This window comes from Cebus imitator, unplaced genomic scaffold, assembly GCF_001604975.1.
Source record: "Cebus imitator isolate Cc_AM_T3 unplaced genomic scaffold, Cebus_imitator-1.0 Scaffold18, whole genome shotgun sequence".
Classification (NCBI taxonomy): Eukaryota; Metazoa; Chordata; class Mammalia; order Primates; family Cebidae; genus Cebus; species Cebus imitator.
Window position 1 is genome coordinate 12,962,500 of NW_016107333.1, and position 8,099 is coordinate 12,970,598.

Here is an 8,099-nt window from a genome sequence, read left to right on the forward strand (position 1 = left end):
AAAAAAAAAAAAAAAAAGAAGAAGAAAAGAAAAAAGAATAAATGACGCCCAAGCAAAACAGAAAGAAACATTGCAACGATGACTACTGAATTGCAAGACAAGACAATCACTGACTGTTCTTAGCCAATTGGATGTGCTTGATTGTGGACCTGTAGTATTGATATTAATAGTGTGTCAGTATCTAAAAGAATCCCATTCAGTAAGGTGCCATTTGTGGAAGAGACTAGTTGAGATATCTAACTTTCCTAGTTAGTATCTGTGGCCCAGATAGTCAGATTTGCACTACTTTTCTTATGTTGACACCCCAACAGAACTTTTTAAATAAGGAAATTGTTTTATAGGAAGACTGAAGTTCAGTTAGATGAGCGTGGAGCTCATGTAGAAATAATCTCCCAACAGTTTAGCTCAACTATTCTTAAAGTTTTTAAAATTTAAGGCCCTACTAAAGTGAAACATGATGTTATATAGGAAATTATTTTCTTCAGATATTTTTAATACTATAACATTTTTCAGTCTATTTAGAGGCTCATATTGATCATCACAATATTTAAGTGTAACCAAGTGCTATAATTGTTTTAGTTTTGTATTAGTAGCTGATTAAAATTTCAATGCATAAATTCTAATGCAGTTATTTTGAAGGTAACTCATTTCACTCTTAGAAAGCCTGTTGAGTTTTTGCAACAGGCTGTTGAGCATTGCAAGTCACAGAAAAACAACAAATTTTCCATTGTGGTCATTGTTTTTCAAATCAGTCATTGTCCCAAAATAAAAATAAAGAAAGCAGCTACTAGGCTACATATTTTTTGTGTGTGATTTTTCAAATCTTTGATTCCTTATATTCAAAAACAGGTTCTCGGCCTTTGAACTATTGACATTTTGGGCCAGATAACTCTTTGTAAAGATTGTCCTGTGCAATGTAGGATATTGACCAGCATCCCGACCTCTATGCACTAGATGCTGGTAACATTCTCACATCAATCCCACAGGTTTTTGTTTTTGTTTTTGTTTTTGTTTGAGACAGAGTCTTGCTCTGTTGCCCAGGCTGGAGTGCAGTGGTGCTATCTTAGCTGTAGCCTCTGCCTCCCAGTTTCCAGCGATTCTCCTGCCTCAGGCCTTCAGTGGAGTTGGGACTATAGGTGTGCATCACCAAGCCTGGGTAATTGTTGTATTTTTTTTTTTTTTTTTTTACAAGGTTTCACCACATTGGCCAGGCTAGTTTCAAAGTCCTGGTCTCAAGTGATCCACCCAGCTTGGCCTCCCAAAGTACTGGGCTTACAGGAGTGAGCCTCTACACCCGGCCGACAGGTTTTGTTTGTTTTGAGACAGAGTCTTGGATGGCTTACTGCAGCCTTGACCTGTTGGGCTCAAGAGATCCTTCACTTTCAGCCTCCCAAGTAGCTGAGACCACAGGTGCACACCACCATTTCTGGCTAATTTTTTAATTTTTAGTAGAGACAAGGTCTCGCTATATTGCCTAGGATAGCCTCAAACTCTTAGCCTCAAGCGATCCTCCTACCTTGGCCTCCCAAAGTCCTGGGATTGTAGGTGTGAGCTACCCTGCCTAGCACACCCCTCAGTTTTAACAGTGAAAAATGTCTCCAGAAATTGCCAAATACGGGGAGGGGGAATTGTGCAGTGATAATCTACTTTGACTGAGAACCACTGCTTTATAAGAATGTAGTAGTTTTTTTTGTTTCTGCTTTTTGTTTTTTCTTTTCTCCACTTGACATCCGATGCTTTTTATTTTTAACCTTCTTGTTTAATGGTGATTTTAAAACATGGCTCAAAAAAATCACACAATTGAGAATAGTTCATTTCCATGAACTTTATATTAGCTTGTGGAAAGACAATGTGACTAATTTAATTTAAATTGACAGGCAAGTAGACGCTTATTTGTACTGCCACTGAGGCTAGCAATTTCAAATCATGTTGCTAGAGGATACTTTGATATTTTTTGTCCTTGGCAAGAATATTAAAAAGCCTAGACATTATTGCAGAAGTTTGCAAGTCCAAATACTTGCTCATTGAATTTTTTAATAAGTATATAAAATAGCATGTGTACAAGTTAAACTAGTTGATACACATGTGATTAACTCATAAATCTATTTTAGATCTTACTATAACATTGGCTTTTTGTCATATTCTCTTTCAGTAGACATTAAAAGTACCATTACTATTAGATTGAAGTTTGATCTGGATGTGGTGGCTCACACCTGTAATCCCAGCACTTTGGGAGGCCAAAGTGGGAGGATTGCTTGAGGCGATCAAGATCGGCTTGGGCAATACAGTGAGACCCATCTCTTTTTTTTTTTTTGAGACAGAGTCTCGTTCTGTCACCAGGTGCCAGGCTAGAGTACAGTTGCGTGATCTCGGCTCACTGCAACCTCTGCCTCCCAGGTTCAAGCAATTCTCCTGCCTCAGCCTCCCGGGTAGCTGGGACTACAGGCACATGCCACCACGCCCAGCTAATTTTTTTGTATTTTTAGTAGAGACGGGGGTTTCACCATGTTGGCCAGGGTGGACCCGATCTCTTGACCTCGTTATCCGGCTGCCTCGGCCTTCCAAAGTGCTAGGATTACAGGCTTGAGCCACCGTGCCTGGCCAGTGAGACCCCATCTCTAAAAAAAATAAAAATAAAATCACCTGAGAGACTATTAGATGGAAATTTGTAAGACTCTAATGGATTTTTTTCTGGTTTTTATTTTGTTTTGTTTTGATTTGCTTTGTAGAGACAGGATCTTGATATGTTGCCTAGGCTGGAGTGCAGTGGTTATTCACAGATGCGATTATAGGCCCTACAGCCTCAAACTCCTGGCCTCAAGCAGGCATCCGCAGTAGTTGGAACTACTTGTGGAGTGTTTTAAAATCTAATGAAAACGGCCAGGTGCAGTGGCTCACGCCTGTAATCCCAGCACTTTGAGAGGCTGGGGCAGGCGGATCACCTAAGGTCGGGAGTTTGAGACCAGCCTGGCCAATGTGGTGAAACCTGTCTCTCTACTAAAAATACAAAAATCCGCTTGGCATGGTGGCTGGCTCCTGTAGTCCCAGCTACTTGGGAGGCTGAGGCAGGAGAATTGCTTGAACCTGGGAGGTGGCAGGTGGTTGCAGTGATCCAAGATGGTGTCATTGCACTTTAGCTTGGGTGACAGGAGTGAAACTCCGTCTCACACATATACACACACATACCCCCAATAAAATGATCTTTTCCTCAGATTATAATAATAAGTTGAATTTTTTCAAGTTTACATTTTTGTTCCATGGTATTTTCTTGAGCTTTTTATACCAGACTCTAGGAAAACCTAGCATCTGATTTTTTAAAAACTTTTATTATAGACCTTAAAATTATATTTTAAAGGAGAGAATACTACAATGAAAACTCCATGGCCAGGACTGGTGGCTTATGCCTGTAATCCCAGCACTTGAAGAGGTTGAGGCAGGCAGATCACTTGAACTCAGGAGTTCCAGACCAGCCTGGGCAACTTGGCGAAACCCCGTCTCTACCAAAAATAGAGAAAATGAGCTGGGGGTGGTAGTTCGTGCCTGTGGTCCAAGCTACTTGGGAAGCTGAGGTGGGAGGATTGCTTGGAGGTTTCCGTGAGCAAAGATAATGCCGCTGTACTCCAACCTGGGTGACAGAGTGAGACACCATCTCAAAAAAAAAGAAAGAAGAAAAAAGCTCCATTTACTCATCACTCAGCTTCAGGAGCTGTTAACATTTTACCAAACTGTCTCATCTATTCTTCTCCCCCTCCACCATCTTTTTTCTTGGTGTATTTTTAAGTAACTACCATGTGACTCCCATTTTGCCTGTAATAAATAAATAAAGAAAAAGGAAGCAAATACCAGACATTATCTAATTTCACCTGTAAATGTATCAGTATGTATCCCTAACAGACAAGTACTTGCTGTGATTTGGGTGTGGTTTGTCCCTGCCAAAACTCATGTTGAAATTTAATTGCCAATGCAACGATGTTGGGAGGTAGAACCTTTAAGAGGCAGGACCTAATAAGAGGCATTTAGGTCACGAAGCTCCACCTTCATGGATGGTTTGGTGCCATTATCACAATAGTGAATGAGTTCTTGCTCTTTCAAAACTGAGTTAGTTCTCTTGGGAACTGATTAGTTCCTGAAAGAGCAGGTTGTTATAAAGTATGGACATTCTTAGTGCTTGGCCCCCTTGCACGTATATACTCCCCCTTTGACCTTCTACCATATTGTATCTAGGCAGCAGAGCCCTTGCCAGAAGCCAGTGTCATGCTCTTGAACTTCCCAGCCTGCAGAACTGTGAGCTAAGTAAGCTTCTTTATAAAATATGCAGTATCAAGTATTCTATTATAGTAACACAAAACAGACTAAGTACTCTTCTTTTTTTTGTTTTCCAAGATAACCCTGGCCAGTCACAGTGGCTTATACCCATAATCCCAGTGCTTTGGGAGGCTGAGGCAGGAGGATCACCTGAGCCCAGGGGTTGGAGACCAGCCTGGGGAACATAGTGAGACTCTGTCTCTTAAAAAGAAAAAAAAAAAAAAAAATTAGCCGTATGTGGTAGCATATACCTGTAGTACTAGCTATACAAGAGGCTGAGGTGGGATGATCCCTCAAGCCCAGCAGTTTGAGGCTGCAGTGAGCCATGCACACCACTGTACCCAGCTTGGGTAACAGAACAAGAAATGCCTTCTTATAGTTGTTCCAAGCAGGATCCAAGACAAGGTCCATACATTGCATTTGGGTGATATGTCTCTTTAGTTTTTCACTACCCTCTTGCCTCTTTTTTGTTTCTTTTTTCTTTTTTGAGAGAGGATCTGGCCCTGTCACCCAGGATGGTGTGCAATAGTGCGATCTCAGCTCACTGCAACCTCTACCTGCCAGGTTCAAGCGATTCTCCTGTCTTAGCCTCCCAAGTAGCTGAGATTACAGACATGTACCACCACACCCGGCTAATTTTTGTTTTTTTAGTAAAGACAAGGTTTCACCATGTTGGCCAGGCAGGTCTCGAACTCCTGACCTCAGGTGATCCACCCCCCTCAGCCTCCCAAAGTGCTGGAATTACAGGCATGAGCCACCGCACCCAGCCAGATCTGTTATCTTTATGTGGGGCCCGCAGGGAGTAGGACTGGCAAGAAGTGCCTGTAGTGTAGGACTTAGATGAGACATTTTCTTGAAGAGCTTTCTTCAGCAAAAATTTGGGGTTTTCCTGTCTATTTTTGTTTACTTTTATTGCAAAAATGTTTCAGCCACCAGAACAATTTTAGTGCAACCAAAGGCTCTTGGCTACTTTTCATTTAGCAAAATTCTTTCTGGTGTTATGATATGTGTTTTCTAACAGCTAAAACTTACAGGAATAGTGAACCACAAGGATGTCCTGAGGAGCTCCCACATGCTGTGTCTAGGTTTCTAGTATTTCTTTTGGCAACAGTAACATTCTCTGATACTTCAAAATTATGGTTTGAGTCCAGTGTTAATTATTTCTCCTCTAAAAAAACAACTTAAATAAAACATTTGGGGTTTTATTTTGCTTGAACCAAGGAAAAGTCATAATAGAGACAACTACCTACTCTGCCTTACCCTCCACACAAAAACACCCCTTTGTAAAGCTACCATCTAATACTCGCTTTATGAAAAATAAACATTTCCCTGTATTTATTTGTATATTAGCCTAATATCCCAAATCTCTAAATACAGTAGTTAGAACAGTTGCAATAGGGAGCCTCCCCTTGCTGTAAAAGAAAAAAAAGTCAAAATAAATTATCTTATGTTGAGTGATCAAGTTCTAATACTAAGACATTCTTTGCCTTTTTTTACTCTCATTCTCATGTGTGTATACAGAGTACAAAAAGCTCATCAGGTGGTACATCTTCTACATTACCACTTAGCTATTTGAAATTATTGCTTGTTGTTTTGGTATGGCTATTCTTCTTTGATACTTACAATGATCAGAAAAGACTATTAAAATACTTCTTCCTTTCCAACTATATTATTTGTGTAAGGCTTGATTTTTCTGTATACTTTACCCAAAACAATAAATTGCAACACATTGAATCCAGAAGCAGGATTCAATGGAAAAGTGGAAAAGGAAGGGATGTTGGGGTCAGTGATGAGAAGAGTATCAGTTATGTGTTCAGTAAAAAAGGGCATTATAATTTGAATAAAAAGTTTGTACTCATCCCAACTCTCTAAGTCTCTTCCCAGAGAACAGTTAGCAGTCAAGAGTGTGTCTCCTGGTTTTGATTGAGTCTTGTATTAGAAGAGGAGGGCACAGTGGCTTGCACCTGTAGTCCCAGCTACTCAAGAAGCTGAAGCTGAAGGATAGCTTGAGCCCAGAAATTCTAGGCCAGCCTGAACAACACAGTGAGACCCTATCTCAAAAAAAAAAAGGAAAGGAAGGAAAAGAAAAAGAAAACAAAGAAAAAGAACAGGAGTCAGCAAATTAAGATTATTGAGTCAGATTTGCCACCCCATATATGGCAGGTTTTTAAAATGTTTTTAAACAGCTAGGGAAAATATCAAAAGAATGTTTTGTTACATATGAAAATTATATGAAGTTCAAATTTTAGTGTCCATAAATAAAGTTTTATTGGGACGTAGCCATACTCGTTAGTTTATGTATTGGCTGTTCTGTTTTCTCACTACAACAGCAGACTTGATTAGTTGTGACAGAGACTGTATGGCCTGCAGAGTCTAAAATACTTACTATCCTGCCTTTTACCGAAAAAGGCTGCTGACCCAGAGTTAGACTAACTTCCCTTTGATCCATCTTATTTATTGTTCTTCCCCACGGGAGTTCATTTGAAGAAAGGGTTCTACTGTCTTAAAAACAAGGGTTTTTTTTTTTTTTTTTGAAGTATGTAAGGTCGGCCCAAACAAATGAACTGACGTTCTTATTCTTTTACCCCCACTGGGGCAAGAGCAGGGTGGAGTTCACAGTTCAGTCTGAAAATACAGATTCAGTAATTCAAGGCAGTATTTGAATATACGTTATGGGTGATATCAAGATTAACTATTTGTGCTGCCAGAAATTTTAAATCTGACAGAGGGTTAAGAAACATATTCATCCTTATATTACTTTTTTAAAAAATATTTTTCTTTTTTTTAAAGCCTCATGAATATTTTTCTTAAAAAAAGAAATTAAACATAGCTTAAAAGAAAGGCATTTGACTCAATTCCTGTTCTCTCAAATTGATATCCCGTAAATTGCTACTAGTCCAGCAGATTCCCACTCTTCCTTATTCTTCTGCATGCAAGCATATATTCCCTAAATGTCTGAGTCTATCTTAGCTGTCTCTCCTGTTTCCATAGTATCCAAATACTTCCCTGACATTGTTAACTTGCGTGGTGTATTTGTACTGAACTATAAGTAACTTTTTGGTGTCTTCCTCACTAGACATGGAAGGGGCTGTTTCTTATTTTAGGTAGTATAGTATAATCCTGCTTTCTCTAGCTGAATGAACCTGTTTCCTCATCTGTGGAATTGGAATAAAAATAATAATGTTAATGCTGATAATAATACCTTTTATTGTTTGTTGTGAACGTTAACTGAGAAGATGAAAGTAAAACAGTAAAGATTTTGCCACATAGTACTTTAACTGGGTTGCTCCTTTTTATTTTTTCCTGTTGTTTTTTCTCTAAAACCTAATAAACGGTCATTTTGGAGATTTAAATATTTCTTTGAATGGAATTAAGATTTATTTTTTAAAATGTCACCATCTGTATGCTTTAGAGAAGGTTGAAAGTTAAAATTAAAGCATGCTGTTTATCCAGAAATAGTTGTCCAGTAGATTTTCATCCAGTAGTGACACTGACATTTCTTTTTGATGGGGTTGGGTTGATTTCTTTTTTGTCTGTTCCAAAAATCTGTGCTCTTTCCACTTAGCTTATATATAGTTAAAAGTATAAATGGAATGGTTACCAGGTGCCAAGGACTGTTCCAAGTGCTTTATATTAATTTAGTTTTCATAAGAACTCTATGAACTAATTGCTGTTACTGCTATTTTTTGATGAGACAGCTGATGCACATAAGGATTATAAATTGCCTGGTAAAGCTAGTAAGAGGCATAGTTGGGATTTGAACCTTAGACTGTATTTTTTTTTTTTTTTTTTTT

General features: G+C 38.9%; 1 protein-coding gene across 10 annotated transcripts in view; it reads left to right on the plus strand.

Annotated features, from left to right (window-relative positions):
* Nucleotides 1-8,099, plus strand: part of VEZT (vezatin, adherens junctions transmembrane protein) — an 81,105-nt gene that overhangs the window by 21,585 nt on the left and 51,421 nt on the right. The window lies entirely within an intron of this gene.